Source organism: Callithrix jacchus, chromosome 20 (genome assembly GCF_049354715.1).
Source record: "Callithrix jacchus isolate 240 chromosome 20, calJac240_pri, whole genome shotgun sequence".
NCBI lineage: Eukaryota > Metazoa > Chordata > Mammalia > Primates > Cebidae > Callithrix > Callithrix jacchus.
The window spans coordinates 3507773-3523695 of record NC_133521.1 but is presented as its reverse complement, the minus strand read 5'-3'; the positions used below and the strand labels follow the sequence as shown (position 1 = coordinate 3523695).

General features: G+C 37.6%; 1 pseudogene; it reads right to left on the bottom strand.

The window, feature by feature from the left end:
- Window positions 1-861: 861 nt before the first annotated feature.
- LOC100401886 (ribosome maturation protein SBDS-like) lies at window positions 862-1757 on the bottom strand (annotated as a pseudogene).
- Window positions 1758-15923: the final 14166 nt, after the last annotated feature.

Genomic DNA, 15923 nt, shown 5'->3' with positions numbered 1-15923 from the left:
CTGGATCATATGGTTTCTGGAGAACCTTCAAACTATTGTTCATAATGTTTGTACTAATTTACATTCCCACCAACAGCATACCAGGTTTCTATTTTCTCCACATCCTCATCAGCATTTGTTATTGCCTGTCTTTTGGATATATGCCATGTTAACTGGGGTGAAATGATATCTCATTGTACCTTTGATTTGCGTTTTTCTGATGATCAGTGATATTGAGTACCTTTTCGTATGCATGTTTGCCATTTGTATTTCCTCTTTTTTTTTTAGCAATAAGTGACTTTTATTTCTTAACGAAGAATAATCTAAATTATGGCAGCACATTCATTGAATATTATTTAAGACATATACAGTTTTTCTATATCTGTTTCTCAAATAATCAGGAACATCATCCAAACTTTACATTATGACACCATAATGACCCTCATAACACAAGTTCCATTTAGTAGAAATGAAGCATCATGTTTATTTTTTAGTAAAGACTCCCCCTGTTGTTTTATAGAAATACCTCTCAAATAATCTTACTCTACTGTACAAATAACTTTTTACCCACAAGAGTTGCCTCAAATAACTTTCAGTTTGGAAAGCTATCAAGGGATGAGACAGAGTAGCAAAATGCTACTCTGGACTCTGCATCTTGGAGTTTCAATTTTGCTTTAGGATTTAGACCCCAGCTTATAATTAAAACTTAATAATTCCCACATTATTATGCTTCTGTAGGAAAGCTTTGCTATATACACTGTTAACACAAAGATAGAAAATGTCAAATAGTTTGAGCATGTATTTGGCAGACCACAGACATGAAACAGTGCTGTGGGAAACAAAAACACGTTAGTGTTTTAGAGGTAAGGAGATTGATGGATGTCATTCAAATTTCTCATCTCCTTCTTCCACATCTTTGAAATTGTGCACTTCCAAAGAACCTTTGCTTTTGCTTTCCTTTTTTATTAGCTTATCGATTTCTCTGAAGCAACCCGGGTCAATAAGACATACGATTTCTAACTGTTGGCCATAATCTTCACTTTCTATGACCTTGATCAGTGGCTTGAGTTTTTCTTTCAGCTTTTTCCCTTCATTCACTGGAAGGAGGAACCGAAGTCTCATGTGAGCTCGCTCTATCTTCATTTTCTCTTTTAACTGCTTTATTACTTCCAAAACCTGCTGTTTGGTACTCTTGTTGGTTTTCACTGAATAGTGAATGTACTTCATGGCCCTCTCGATGAGGATCACGGTGTATGGTCTCTTTGTTTCCGGATTCATACATTTGTCTGCCACAATAGTTGCAATGTCCCTAAACATCTACTCCAGTCGTGTGTGTCTTTCTTTATCTGATACTTGAACCTCTCCTTTAGTCAAAATCTGCTTACAGCTTTCAGTTTGGTCATCTGTTCCAAATGCACTGATGAGATCTTCCTTCTTTGCAACCTGACCTTTAGAAACATTTACAAACACTGAGTGCATCTGCGGAACTTCATTAAGGTCTTTTTCCATGCCACTCCACCTTGTTTTTGTAGCAGGCGATTTCTTCCTTTTTTTTAAAAAAAACCTTTTTTTTATTTAAATAAGGAGGATTCTTTCACATGGAAAGAGCTAGTACAATCACATATTTGAAAGGAGAAACAATAGGTACTGAACCGGAGGGAAAGGGCAAGGGTGAGTGTGCCAGCACCGGCCATAGCAGGCAATTTCCCGGAGCGCTTCATCTGTACCGTGGCCACATTGGTTAGGCGGATCTGGTTGGTGGGGGTGAAGATCGACATCGCGGCTGTTCAAAGACCTAGGAGCATAAGAACCAGGGTACACTCGCGCTGCCCGGCCTGAGGGCCCTCAGCGCCTCACTGCAACCACCCAGCGGCGCGAGACACTGACCCACCTGCAGTTGCACGGCGTCGTGACTCACTGGCTTCGGGCACGTATTTCTTCTTTTGAGAAATGTCTATTCAAATCTTTTGCCCATTTTAAAATTGCTTTATTTGATTTTTTCCCTCATAGAGTTGTTTGAGCTCTTGTGTATTCTGGTTATTAATCCCTTGTCAGATTGGTAGTTTGCAAATATTTTCTCCCATTCTTTGGATGTTCTGTTCCCTTTGTTGATTGTATTCTTTGCTGTACAGAAACCTTTTAACTTGATGTAATCCCTTTTGTCAATTTTTGCTTTTGTTGCCTGTTGTTGTAGGGTATTACTCAAAAAATGATTGACCACAGTGATGCCCTGGAGAGTCTCTCCAATGTTTTCTTCTAGTAATGTCATAGTTTGAGGTCTTAGATTTAAGTCTTTAATCCATTTTGATCTGCTTTTTGTAAATGGAGATAGGAGTGTAATTTCATTCTTCTGCATATGGACATCAATTTTTCCCAGAACCACTTATTGAAGAGATGGCATTTTTTCCCAGTGTATGTTCTTCCTCAGTGTATGAAATCAAGCATGAGTTCACTGTAGGTAGGTGGAATTGTTTCTGGCTTCTCTATCCTGCTGCATTCGTCTACATGTCTGTTTTTATGGCAGTACCATGCTGTTTTTGTTACTATAGCTGTAGTAAATTTGAAGTCAGGTAATGAGTGTGATTTTTCCAGTTTCTTTTTTTTTTGTTCAAGATAGCTTTCACAATCCGGGGTCATTTGCGGTTTCATATAAACTTAGTATAGTTCTTTTTCTATTTCTATGAGGAATGTCATTGGTATTTTGATAGGGATTGCATTGAATCTGTAGATTTCTTTGGGTAGTATGAACATTTATAAAATACTGATTCTTCCAGTTTATGAAAATAAAATATCTTTCCATTATTTGGTGTCCTGTTCAATTTCTTTCACCAAAGACTTACAGTTTTCATTGTAGAGATCTTGTACTTTCTTGATTATATTAATTATTAGGTATTTAATTTTATTTGTAGCTCTTGTAATGAGATAGATTACTTTCTTGATTTTATTTTCAGCTTGTTAACTTTTGGCGTCTAAAAATGCTACTGATTTTTGTATGTCGATTTTGTTTCCTGCAACTTTATTGAATTTATCAGTTCAAATAGTTTTTTTTTTTCTGAGATGGAGTCTTATTCTGTTGCCAGGCTGGAGAGTGCAGTGGCACAATTCACAGCTCACTGCGACCTCCACCTGGGTTCAAGCGATTCTTCTGCCTCAGCCTCCTGAGTAGCTGGGATCACAGGTGCGTGCCATCATGCCCGGTTAATTTTTGTATTTTTAGTAGAGATGGGGTTTCACCATGGCCAGAATGGTCTCGATCTCTTGACCTCGTGATCCGCCCGCCTCGGCCCCCAAAGTGCTGGGTTTACAGGCATGAGCCATTGCACCCGGCCCTCGAATAGTTTTTTAATGACATCTTTAGGTTTTTCAAATATGAGATTATATCATTATATCATTCAACTTCTTCCTTTCCTATTTAGATGCTTTTCATTTCTATCTCTTGTTTAGTGGCTCTAGCTAGAACTTCCAGTACTATGTTGAATGACATTGGTGACGGTAGGCATTCTTGTCGTGTTCCAGATCTTGGGGGAAAGGTTTTCAGGTTTTCCCCATTATGATACTACCCATGGGTTTGTTGTATATGACTTTTATTGTGTTGAAGTATGTTCTTTTTATACCCAGTTTTTTGAGGGTTTTTATTATGAGGGAATGATGAATTTTTACCAAACACTCTTTTCTGCATTAGTTGAAGTGATCATATGATTGTTATTCTTCATTCTATTGATATGCTATATCACATTGATTGATTTGCATATATTGAATCATCTTTTCATTTATGAGATACATTTTACATGGTTATGAAGAATAACTTTAAAATGTGTCATTGAATTTGTTTTGCTAGTATTGGTTGAGGATTTTTTGCATCGATGTTTATCAGAGATATTGGTATGTAATTGTCTTTTTTTTTGATGTGTCTTTGTCTTATTTTGGCATCGGGGTAATACTGGCATTGTATAGTGAGTTTGGAATTATTCCCTTCTCTTCTGTCTTTCAGAATAGTTTGAGTAGCATTAGTATTACTTCTTCTTTAAATGTTTGGTAAAATTTAACAGTGATGCCATCAGGTTATAGGCTTTGCTGGGGCACTTTGCCCAGCCCCTAGACTTTGCTGGCTTCAGTCTCATTATTTGTTTTTAGTCTGTTCAAGTTTTGGATTTCTTCATGTTTCAATCTTGGTGGGTCATATGTGGCTAGGAATTTATTCATCTATTATAGGTTTTCCAATTAATTGGTATATAGTTTTTCACAGTAGCCTCTAATGATCTTTGAATTTCTGCAGGATAAGCTGTAATGACTGCTTTTTCTTTTCTTTTTCTTTTTAAAATTTTACTTTAAGTTCTGGGATACATGTGCAGAAGGTGCAAGTTTGTTAATGTGTGCCATGGTGACTTGCTGCACCTATCAACCTGTCACCTAGGTATCAAGCCCTGCATGCATTAACTATTTGTCTTGTTGCTCTCCCTTCCCTTTCCCCATCGAGAGGCCCCAGTGTGTGTTGTTCCCCTCCCTGTGTCCATGTATTCTCATTGTTTAACTCCCACTTATGAATGAGAACATTCAATGTTTGGTTTTCTGTGTCTGCGTTAGTTTGCTGAGGATGCCAATGGCTTCCAGCTTCACCATGTCCCTGCAAAGGACACGATCTCATCTTTTTTTCTGAATGTGTGTTAAATATTTCATGGTTTATATATACCACATTTTCTTTATTCAGGCTATCATTGATGGGCATTTGGGTAGGCTTTATGTCTTTGCTATTGTGAATAATGCTGTAATAAACATACATGTGCATGTATCCTTATAATAGAATAATTTTTTTTTTTTGAGACGGAGTTTCACTCTTGTTACCCAGGCTGGAGTGCAATGGCGCGATCTCGGCTCACCGCAACCTCCGCCCCCTGGGTTCAGGCAATTCTCCTGCCTCAGCCTCCTGAGTAGCTGGGATGACAGGCACACGCCACCATGCCCAGCTAATTTTTTGTAATTTTTAGTAGAGACGGGGTTTCACCATGTTGACCAGGATGGTCTCGATCTGCCGACCTCGTGATCCACCCGCCTCGGCCTCCCAAAGTGCTGGGATTACAGGCTTGAGCCACTGCGCCCAGCCAATAGAATAATTTATATTCCTTTGAGTGTATACCCAGTAATGGGACTGATGGGTCAAGTGGTATTTCTGGTTCTAGATCCTTGAAGAATCACAACATTGTCTTCCACAATGGTTGAACTAATTTACATGACCACCAATAGTGTAAAAGCATTTCTATTTCTCCACAGCCTTGTCAGCATCTGTTGTTTCTTGACTTTTTAATAATCACCATTCTGACTGATGTGAGATGGTATCTCATTGTGGTTTTGATTTGCATTTCTCTAATGATCCGTGATGTTGAGCTTTTTCTCATATGTTTGTTGGCTGCATACATGTCTTCTTTTGAGAATTGTGTGCTCATGTTCTTTGCCCACTTTTTGATGGGGTTGTTTTTTTCTGTAAATTTAAGTTCCTTTTAAATTCTGGATATTAGACCTTTGTCAAATGAGTAGATTGCAAACATTTTCTCCCATTCTGTAGGTGGCCTGTCACTCTGATGATAGTTTATTTTGCTGTACAGAGCTCTTTAGCTTAATTAGATCCCATTTGTCAATTTTGACTTTTGTTGCAATTGCTTTTAGTGATTTCGTCATAAAATTTTTGTCCATGCTTATTTCCTCAATGGTATTGCCTAGATTTTCTTGTAGAGTTTTTATAACTTTGAGTTTTACAGTTAAGTCTTTAATCCATCTTGAGTTGATTTTTATATAAGATGTAAGAAAAGGGATCCAGTTTCAATTGTCTGCATATGGCTAGCTAGTTTTCTCGGCACCTTTTATTAAATAGGAAATCCTTTCTTCATTGCTTGTTTTTAAGTGATTGCTTTTTCTTCTCTGTTATTATTATTTTTGTCCACTCTATTTTTTCTTAGTCTTACTAAAGATCTGTCAATTTTGTATAACTTTTCAAAAAACCAAGTTTTTGTTATGTTGATTTTTCGTATTGTTTTGTTTATTTCAATTTCATTTATTTCTGTTTTGATCTTTGTTTCCTTTTCTTCAATTATTTTTGGGTTTGGTTTGCTCTTGCTTTTCTAATTTTTTAAGTTGCAATGTTAGGCTGTTTATAAAGTTTTGCCTCCTTTTTGATGCAAACACTCATAGCTAACATAACCTCTCTGTTAGTACTGCTTTCATGATATCATATAGGTTTTGGTACTTGTTCCACTATTAAGAAATTTTTTCCATTTGTTTTCTTTTTTTAATATATATATTTTACTGCATTTTAGATTTTGGGGTACATGTGAAGAACATGCAAGATTGTTGCATAGGTACATACATGGCAATGGGGTTTGCTGCTTTCCTCCCCATCACTTATATCTGGCATTTCTCCCCATGTTATCTCTCCCCAACTCTATACCACCACTGTCCCTCCCCTAGTTCCACCCACACAAACTCCAGTGTGTGATTCTCCCCTCCCCTGTTCTCATTGTTCAACACCTGCCTATGAGTGAGAATATATGGTGTTTGATTTTCTGTTCTTGTGTCAGTTTGCTGAGAATGACGGTTTTCAGGTTCATCCATGTCCTTACAAACGACACAAACTCATCATTTTTTATGGCTGCATAGTATTCGATCGTGTATATGTGCCACATTTTCCCTGTCCAGTCTATCGTTGATGGGCATTTGGGTTGGTTCCAAGTCTTTGCTATTGTAAACAGTGCTACAACAAACTTTCGTGTGCATGTGTCCTTACAATAGAATGCTTTATAATCCTTTGGATATATACCCAGTAATGGGATTGCTGGGTCAAATGGAATTTCTATTTCTAGGCCCTTGGGGAATCGCTACACTCTCTTCCACAATGGTTGAACTAATTTACACTCCCACCAACAGTGTCAAAGTGTTCCTATTTCTCCACATCCTCTCCAGCATCCGTTGTCTCCAGACTTTTTAATGATCACCATTCTAACTGGTGTAAGATGGTATCTCAATGTGGTTTTGATTCACATTTCTCTAATGACCATTGATGATGAGGATTTTTTCATATGTTTGTTGGCCTCGTATATGTCTTCTTTTGTAAAGTGTCTGTTCATATCACTCACCCACTTTTGAATGAGCTTGTTTGTTTTTTTCTTGTAAATCTGTTTTAGTTCTTTGTAGATTCTGGATATTAACCCTTTGTCAGATGGGTAGATTGTAAATTTCTTTTCCCGTTCTGTTGGTTGCTGATTCACTCTAATGATTGTTTCTATTGCTCTGCAGAAGCTGTGGAGTTTAATTAGGTCCCATTTGTCTATTTTGGCTTTTGTTGCCAATGCTTTTGGTGTTTTAGTCATAAAGTCCTTGCCTATGCCTATGTCCTGAATGGTTTTTGCCTAGATTTCCTTCTAGGGTTTTTATGGTGCCAGGTCTTATGTTTAAGTCTTTAATCCATCTGGAGTTAATTTTAGTGTAAGGTGTCATGAAGGGGTCCAGTTTCTGCTTTCTGCACATCGCTAGCCAGTTTTCCCAACACCATTTATTATACAGGGAATCCATTCCCCATTGCTTGTTTCTGTCAGGTTTGTCAAAGATCACATGGTTGTAGACATGTGACATTGCCTCGGAGTCCTCTGTCCTGTTCCATTTTTCTGTATCTCTGTTTTGGTACCAGTACCATGCTGTTTTGATTACTGTAGCCTTATAGTATAGTTTGAAGTTAGGTAGCATGACGCCTCCAGCTTTGTTCTTTTTGATTAGAATTGACTTGTCTATGTGGGCTCTATTTGGTTCTTTGTGAAGTTTAAAGTGGTGTTTTCCAGTTCTTTGAAGAAGGTCATTGGTAGCTTGATGGGGATAGCATTGAATCTATAAATTACTTTGGGCAGTGTCGCCATTTTCATGATATTGATTCTTCCTAACCATGAACATGGAATGTTTCTCCATCCGTTTCTGTCCTCTCTTATTTCATTGAGCAGTGGTTTCTAGTTCTCCTTGAAGAGGTCCTTTACATCCTTTGATAGTTGTGTTCCTGGGTATTTTATTTTGTTTGTAGCAATTATGAATGGCAATTCATTCTTGATTTGGCTCTCTTTAAGCCTGTTATTGGTGTATAGGAATGGCTGTGATTTCTGCACATTGATTTTTTATCCTGAGACTTTGCCAAAGTTGCTTATCAGCTTCAGGAGATTTTGGGCTGAGATGATGGGGTCTTCTAAATATACAAACATATCGCCTGCAAATAGAGGCAATTTGACTTCCTTCTTTCCTATTTGAATACCCTTTATTTCTTTTTCTTGCCTGATTGCTCTGGGTAGAACCTCCAATACTATATTGAATAGGAGTGGTGAGAGAGGGCATTCTTGTCTAGTGGCAGATTTCAAAGTGAATGTTTCCAGTTTTTGCCTATTCAGTATGATATTGGCTGTGGGTTTGTCATAAATAACTTTTATTATTTTGAGATACATTCCGTCAATACCTAGTATTCAGAGTTTTTCGCAAAAAAGGCTGTTGAATTTTGTCAAAGCCCTGCTCTGCATCTGTTGAAATAATCTTGTGGGTTTTGTCTTTGGTTCGGTTTATGTGGTGAATTTCATCTATGGACTTGCGTATGTTGAACCAGCCTTGCATCCCGGGATGAAGCCTACTTGATTCTGATGGATAAGCTTTTTGATGTGCTGTTGCAATCAGTTTGCCAGTATTTTATTGAAGATTTTTCACCTGTGTTCATCATGGATATTGGCCTGAAGTTTTCTTTTCTTGTTGAGTCTCTGCAGGGTTTGTAGAATTCAGCTGTGAACCCATCTGAACGTGGGCTTTTTTTTGGTTGGTAGACTATGAATTGCTGCCTCAACTTCAGCCCTTCTAGTTGGTCTATTCAGGGTTTTGACTTCTTCCTGGTTTAGGCTTGGGAGGGGCAAGGGTCCAGGAATGTATCGATTTCTTCCATGCTGACTGGATTACGTGCATAGGATTGTTTGTAGTAATCTCTGATGGTAGTTTGTATTTCTGTGGAATCTGTGGTGATATCCCATTTATCATTTTTAATGCATCTATTTGATTATTATCTTTTTTCTTTTTTATTAACTTGGCTAGTGGTCTATTTTTGTTGATCTTTTAAAAAAACCAGCTTCTGAATTTATTTGTTTTTTGATGTCTCTATCTCCTTCATTTCTTCTCTGATCTTAGTTATTTTTTGTCTTCTGCTACCTTTTGAGATTTTTTTATCTTGCTCCTCTTGCTCTTTTAATTTTGATGATAGGGTGTCAATTTTAGATCTTTCCTCATTTCTCATGTGGGTATTTATTGCTATAAGTTTCCCTCTAGACACTGCTTTAAATGTGTCCCAGAGATTCTGGGTACGTCTGTCCTTGTTCTCTTGGTTTAGAAGAACATCTTTATTTCTGCCTTCATTTCATTGTTTTTCCAGACAACATTCAGGAGTCACTTGTTCAGTTTCCATGAAGTTGTGCAGTTTTGAGTTAGTTTCTTAATCCTGAGATCGAATTCAGTTGCACTGTGGTCTGAGAGACTTAGTTACGATTTCTGGTTTTTTTTTTTTGCATTTGCTGAGGAGTGATTTACTTCCAAATATGTCGTCAATTTTAGAGTAAGTGCAATGTGGTGCTGAGAAGAATGTATATTCTGTGGCAGTGGGGTGGAGAGTTCTGTAGATGTCTATTAGGTCAGCTTATTCCAGTTCTTCGTTAAGTCCTGTATATTCTTTTTGATTTTATGTTTTGTTAATCTGTCTAATGTTGATAGTGGAGTGTTAAAGTCTCCCACTACTATTGTGTGGGAGTCTAAGTCTCTTTGTAGGTCATTTAGAACTTGCTTCATGTATCTGGGCACTCCTGTATTGGGTGCATATGTATTTAGGATAGTTAGCACTTCATGTTGTGTTGATCCTTTCACCATTATGTAGTGTCCTTTGTCTCTTCTGATCTTTGTTGGTTTAAAGTTGATTTTATCTGAGACTAAAATTGCAACCCCTGCTTTTTTTTTCTCTCCATTTCCATACCTTTATTTTGAGTCTATGTGTATCTTTGCATGTGAGATGGGTCTTCTGAATACAGCATACTGATGGGTTTGGACTTTCTACCCAGTTTACCAGTCTGTGTCTTTTGATTGTGGTATTTAGGCCATTTACACTTAAAGTTAATATTGTTATGTGTGAATTTGATCCTGCCATTTTGTTGCTGGTTGTTTTGCCCATTGGTCGACACAGTTTTCTCATTGCGTCCTTGGTCTTCACCGTTTGGTTCATTTTTGCAGTGGCTGGTACTGGATATTTTTTTCTGTGTTTAGTACTTCCTTCAAGAACTCCTGTAGGGCAGGCCTGGTGGTGATGTAATTTCTCAGTAATTGCTTGTCCATAAAGGATTTTATTTCTTTTTCACCTATGAAGCTTAGTTTGGCTGGATATGAGATTCTGGGTTGAATGTTCTTTTCTTTAAGAGTGTTGAATATTGGTCCTTACTCTACTCTGGCTTGTAGGGTTTCTGCTGATAGATGCACTGTGAGTCTGATGGGCTTTCCTTCGTGGGTGACCCGAACTTTCTCTCTGACTGTTCTTAGCATTTTTTCCTTCATTTCAACCCTGGTGAATCTGACAATTATGTGCCTTGGGGTTGCTCTTTTTGAGAATTATCTTTGTGGTGTTCTTTGTACTTTTTGTATTTGAATGTTGGCCTGCTTTATTAGGTTGGGGAAGTTCTCCTGGATAATATTTTGAAGAGCATTTTCCATCTAGTATTTGTTTTTCCTGTCTTCTTCAGGTACACCGATCAAGTGTAGATTAGGTTTTGTCACATAATCCCATATTTCTTGGAGGCTTTGTTCATTTCTTTTCACTCTTTTTTCTCTTTTCTTGCCTTCTCTTTTTATTTTGTTGAGTTGATCTTTGATCTCTGATATCCTTTCTTCGGATTGATAGATTTGGCTATTGAAACTTGTGTATGATTCACGAAGTTTTTGTGCTATGTTTTTCAGCTCCATCAAGTCATTATGTTATTCTCTAGGCTGGTTATTCTAGTTAGCATTTCATCTAATCTTTTTCAAGGTTCTTAGTTTCTTTGCATTGGGTTAAAGTACGTTCTTTTAGCTCAGAGAAGTTTGTTATTATCCATCTTCTGAAGCCTGCTTTGTTTTCTGACCTGCTTTGTTGCCATGCTGGTGAGTAATTGTTATCTCTCTGGGGAGGAGAGGTGTTCTGGACTTTGATGTTTTCATCCTTTTTGTGCTGGTTTCTTCCCATCTTCTCTGTGTGGATGTCCTTTCTGTTAAAGTTGAGGCTTTTTTTCTTTTTAATGCAGGTGTCAGTGTGCCACTTGAGACAGTCTGTCCATTGTCTGCCTGTGGAGTCACTGCTGGGCTGCCTTGGTCTCAGCCCAGGCTGCTGTTTATTCTTTGCCTGGTTTCCATACTGCTGGGGTTAGCCCTGCCTTCCCAATGGCAAGCTCTTTTGCTCTGCCGAGCCGGCTGTTCCTGGGTGGAGGATGTGTCAACTGTGAAACTCTCCCAGGAGAGGGACTCCAGTGGCTGAATCTTGTGGGAGAGGGGCTGTCTGGTCGTATTCCCCTCTCTGCTTTCAACTCTTCCTTCTGTGGGACGGGCAGTTCCTTTTTGCTAGCTTTTTCAGTATTAGTCCAAATATCCACCCTGGTCTGTGCTAACAAGGCACCAGTCCGGCCAGAGCTGCTGGCCTGGGCTGTCACCCGGGTCTGTTACTCCAGGTGGTTCTCAGCAAGGCAGTTTTCCTGCTCTGTGTGCTGCCAAAATCTTGGAGTGAATTGCTGTATGTGATTCAGAGAACTGAGGAGGTGATGCCTTCCCATCCTCTGTGCCTGATACACTTTCCACGTGTGGCAGTGCCCTGCCTTGCCTCGGCTGGAAGACTTTGGGCTGCTTTCACTGCCTTTTTTGGGGATTAATCCCACTGTTCAACCAGTCCCGTTAAAACAAAACCGGTACCTTGCTTGGAGACATGGATATTTCTCTGGTTCTGTCTCACTCGGTGGTAGCTACACTCTGGAGAAGCTTCCTTTCTGCTATCTTCCCCTGAATCTACTCTTGAATTATTAACTTGTTCAGTTTTTCAGAATTTAAATTCATTTTATTATTCTTTGGAATGTTACATTTCATGAGTGTTACCATAAGCATTTCATTTTATTACAATTCAGATTAAATTATTAATTTAGCTGATGCTGATAATAAATATATTAACCTTCAATTTCTTTTTTCACATACTTAAAAATGCTCTCTAGATCACTGACCCAAAACAAACAAACAAACAATAATTGTTCAGGTTATAAATATTTTAATGTACCCTTTCAATTTGTTTTATACATAGAAAATACCTCAAGAAAAGTTACAGAGGTTAAAAGAGGCAAAGAATGCTTCCATGAAAAGTCAGATGGAACTTAGAATTAAAGATCTATAATTTAAAATCTACAAGGCAAAGACTTCACAAGCAGACTACAACACAACAGAATTGGAAACATATAAGAAACTGTATATAGAACAATTAAAACTGAGAGAATCTGTATCAGATGAACTAAGAAAGTAAGTCAAAACACATAATCATAGAAAATAAATGAAGCTCTTTACTTTGCCTCAAAAGCATAATTTTTAGTGAGACATGTTCATGAGATTAGGTGGAAGTGAAAGCTGACTGGATAAGACAATTTTTAAAAATAATGTTAGTAAATGAACTTACCTTTGAAATGTAAATCCACAGGTGGATCACCTGAGGTCAGGAGTTCAAGACCAGCCTGACTAACATGGTGAAACCCATCTCTACTAAAAATACAAAAATTTGCCAGGCATGGTGGTGTGCTTCTGTAATCCCAGCTACTCAGGAGATTGAGGCAGTCGAATCACCTGAACCTGGGAAGTGAACATTGCAGTGAGCAGAGATTGCACCACTGCACTCTAGCCTGGGTGACAGAGTGACTCCATCTCAAAAAAAAAAGTTAATCCAGGACAATTTATCTTACTCTCCTCTTGTGGGTGTGTGAGTGTGTGTCAGGAGTTCAAGACCAGCCTGACTAACATGGTGAAACCCCGTCTCTACTAAAAATACAAAAATTAGCCAGACATGGTTGTGTGCTCCTGTAATCCCAGCTATTCAGGAGATTGAGGCAGTTGAATCACTTGAACCTGGAAAGTGAACATTGCAGTCAGCAGAGATTGCAGCACTGCCCTCCAGCCTGGGTGACAGAGTGACTCCATCTCAAAAAAATAAAAGTTAATCCCGGACAATTTATCTTCTTCTCCTGGTGTGTGTGTGTGTGTGTGTGTGTGTGTGTGTGTTTCCTTTTGTGTGTTTCTTTTTTTTGAGATGGACCAAAAGGACAAGCCCTGCTTCTCAGGCTTTGGTCACAATTTTAGGAGGAAATTGCCTTTGGAGATGATTGAGTTCTCTTTGATCTTGGCTGTCTCCTTCCCAGAGAGTTGTTGCTCTGAATGATTCCTCAGTGCCAAATGCTTAATTTTTCTCAGATAATGAATGAAATATACAAGGTGGTGAAAAGAAATGTTTGAAAATGTCTTTAAGATATCTTTTTTTTCTGTAACTGGCTTACAAAATACAAGTATTTCTAGATTTATTTTATTGGAGTAAAATTTTTTTTGGATTTATATTTTTGGGTATATTTTGGTACTCCTATATATTTAAGGAGTACCACAGGATGTTTTAGTATATATATATACATGTATATATACATATATATATACATGTATACATATATACATAAATATATACACTATATTTATGTATATATGTATACATGTATATATATATTTATGTATATATATGTATATATATAGTCAAATGGTTATTCTAGTCAAGAAAATTAATATGTTTATCTTTTCATATAGTTACCCTTTAAAGACAAGTATTCATTTACTTAAAAAAATTTTTTTGAGACAGTTTCACTCTTGTCACACAGGCTGGAATGCAGTGGTGCAATCTTGGTTCACTGCAACTTCTGCCTCCCAGGTTCAAGTGATTCTCCTGCCTCAGCCTCCTGAGTAGCCGGGATTACAGGCATCTGCCACCATGCCTGGCTGATTTTTTTGTATTTTTAGTAGAGACAGGGTTTCACTATGTTGGCCAGGCTGGTTTTGAACTCCTGACCTCAAGTGATTCTCCCTTCTTAGCCTCTCAAAGTTCTGGGATTACAGGTGTGAGCCACTGTGCCAGGCCTAAACATAAGCATTTCTAATGGCATTCTTAAGAATCTTCTAAGTAGAGCCATTTCAGAAGGCAACAAACATGACCATTATTCCATACATCATTAATAGCTTTTGCTCTTTCCTCCCTACTTTATTTGAATTACTTGTTTGTTAGAAATCCTCTAGAAATACATGTACTTCTTTAGAACAATTTAAAAATTATTCCTGGGACACGACCCTTTGAATGTTTCAAGGTTCAATTAAACAAGAACCTTTCAATCCAACTGTTAGGGTACGTAGTTAGTCAGATATGAGCAGGCAGGAGGAAAGGTAGCTATGTGGAAGGAATGCCCCATAATGACTCTTAAGATGCTCAGTAATCACTCTTGAACTGTCAAAATGTAAAGAGTACACATGCCCTCATACATTTTCAGAGTTAAAACATGGTTTTTGGTATCTTTTGACTCATGGTTACTTTTAAAAAAATGCAAGTCATTTAGACATAATTGTTTTTAAATCAAAATACTCAGTATCTGTCTTTTGCAGTCTTCACAGACATAAAAGTATTCTAGCAGATGTCAGTACCAGACCTCTTTAAGAAAAAGAGCAGAGCAAATCTTTATTTACCTCTCATACTGCAAGGCCAGCCCTGGAGTCAGCATGCAATGGAAATCTTAATGAAAATTTAGGTCTCAACAGACTACATGTTCCAAGAGAAACCTTAAGGATTTCTACCTCAAGCTTATTGTCTTCAGATAACAGAATGGAGAATGACTTGTCAAAGGTTAGCTGTAGCATCGTTATTTTTTTTATTTTTAGACTTCTGACATAATTCTTGTATTTTTGGCAAAATATTGAGTTGTCTAATTGACTTATGCATCTTAAATAAGATAATAATTACCTGTGTTTTTAAGGAGAGGAAACAAACTTAGCTTCTTTTTAAAAGTCCTTGGGGCTCTCATTGTCAAGAGATATTCATTTATTAACTTTATTCAATAAATGTAACTAAAGCAGCACATTTTACATTTCTGTAAAAATTGCATTTAAGTTGGATTTTGGAAATGGAATAGTATTTTTTTTAACTTTTTATTGGATTTTAGGTTTGGGGGTACATGAGCAGAGCATGCAAGACAGTTGCATAGGTACACACATGGCAGTGTGCTTTGCTTTCCTTTTCCCCTTCACCCATATTTGGCATTTCTCCCCAGGCTATCCCTCCCCACCTCCCCCTCCCACTGGCCCTCCCCTTTTCCCCCCAATAGACCCCAGTGTTTAGTACTCCCCTTTCTGTGTCCATGTGTTCTCATTTTTCATCACCCACCTATAAGTGAGAATATGCGGTGTTTCATTTTCTGTTCTTGTGTCAGTTTGCTGAGGATGATGTTCTCCAGATTCATCCATGTCCCTACAAACGACACGAACTCATCATTTCTGATTGCTGCATAATATTCCATGGTGTATATGTGCCACATTTTTCCAATCCAGTATTGCCTAACAACTGAATGTACACTTTGAGATGCTTTGGTTTGCTTTGTAATTGATTTTAGTTTGGTTTGGGTTCATAATGTTTTTAAAGATTTTTCTGCAGCATCTCAAGTTTTCCACTTCTAATCATATGTAAACAATTGGTATTCAAACACTTAACCACATATGTATGATTACTATGTAAAGGAATCCAAGATAAATAATTTTGATACATTATATGAACCTGTAACACGAAAAAATATTCTTTCTGTTTTTCAGTTTAAAGTTTTTGATTTTCTTAC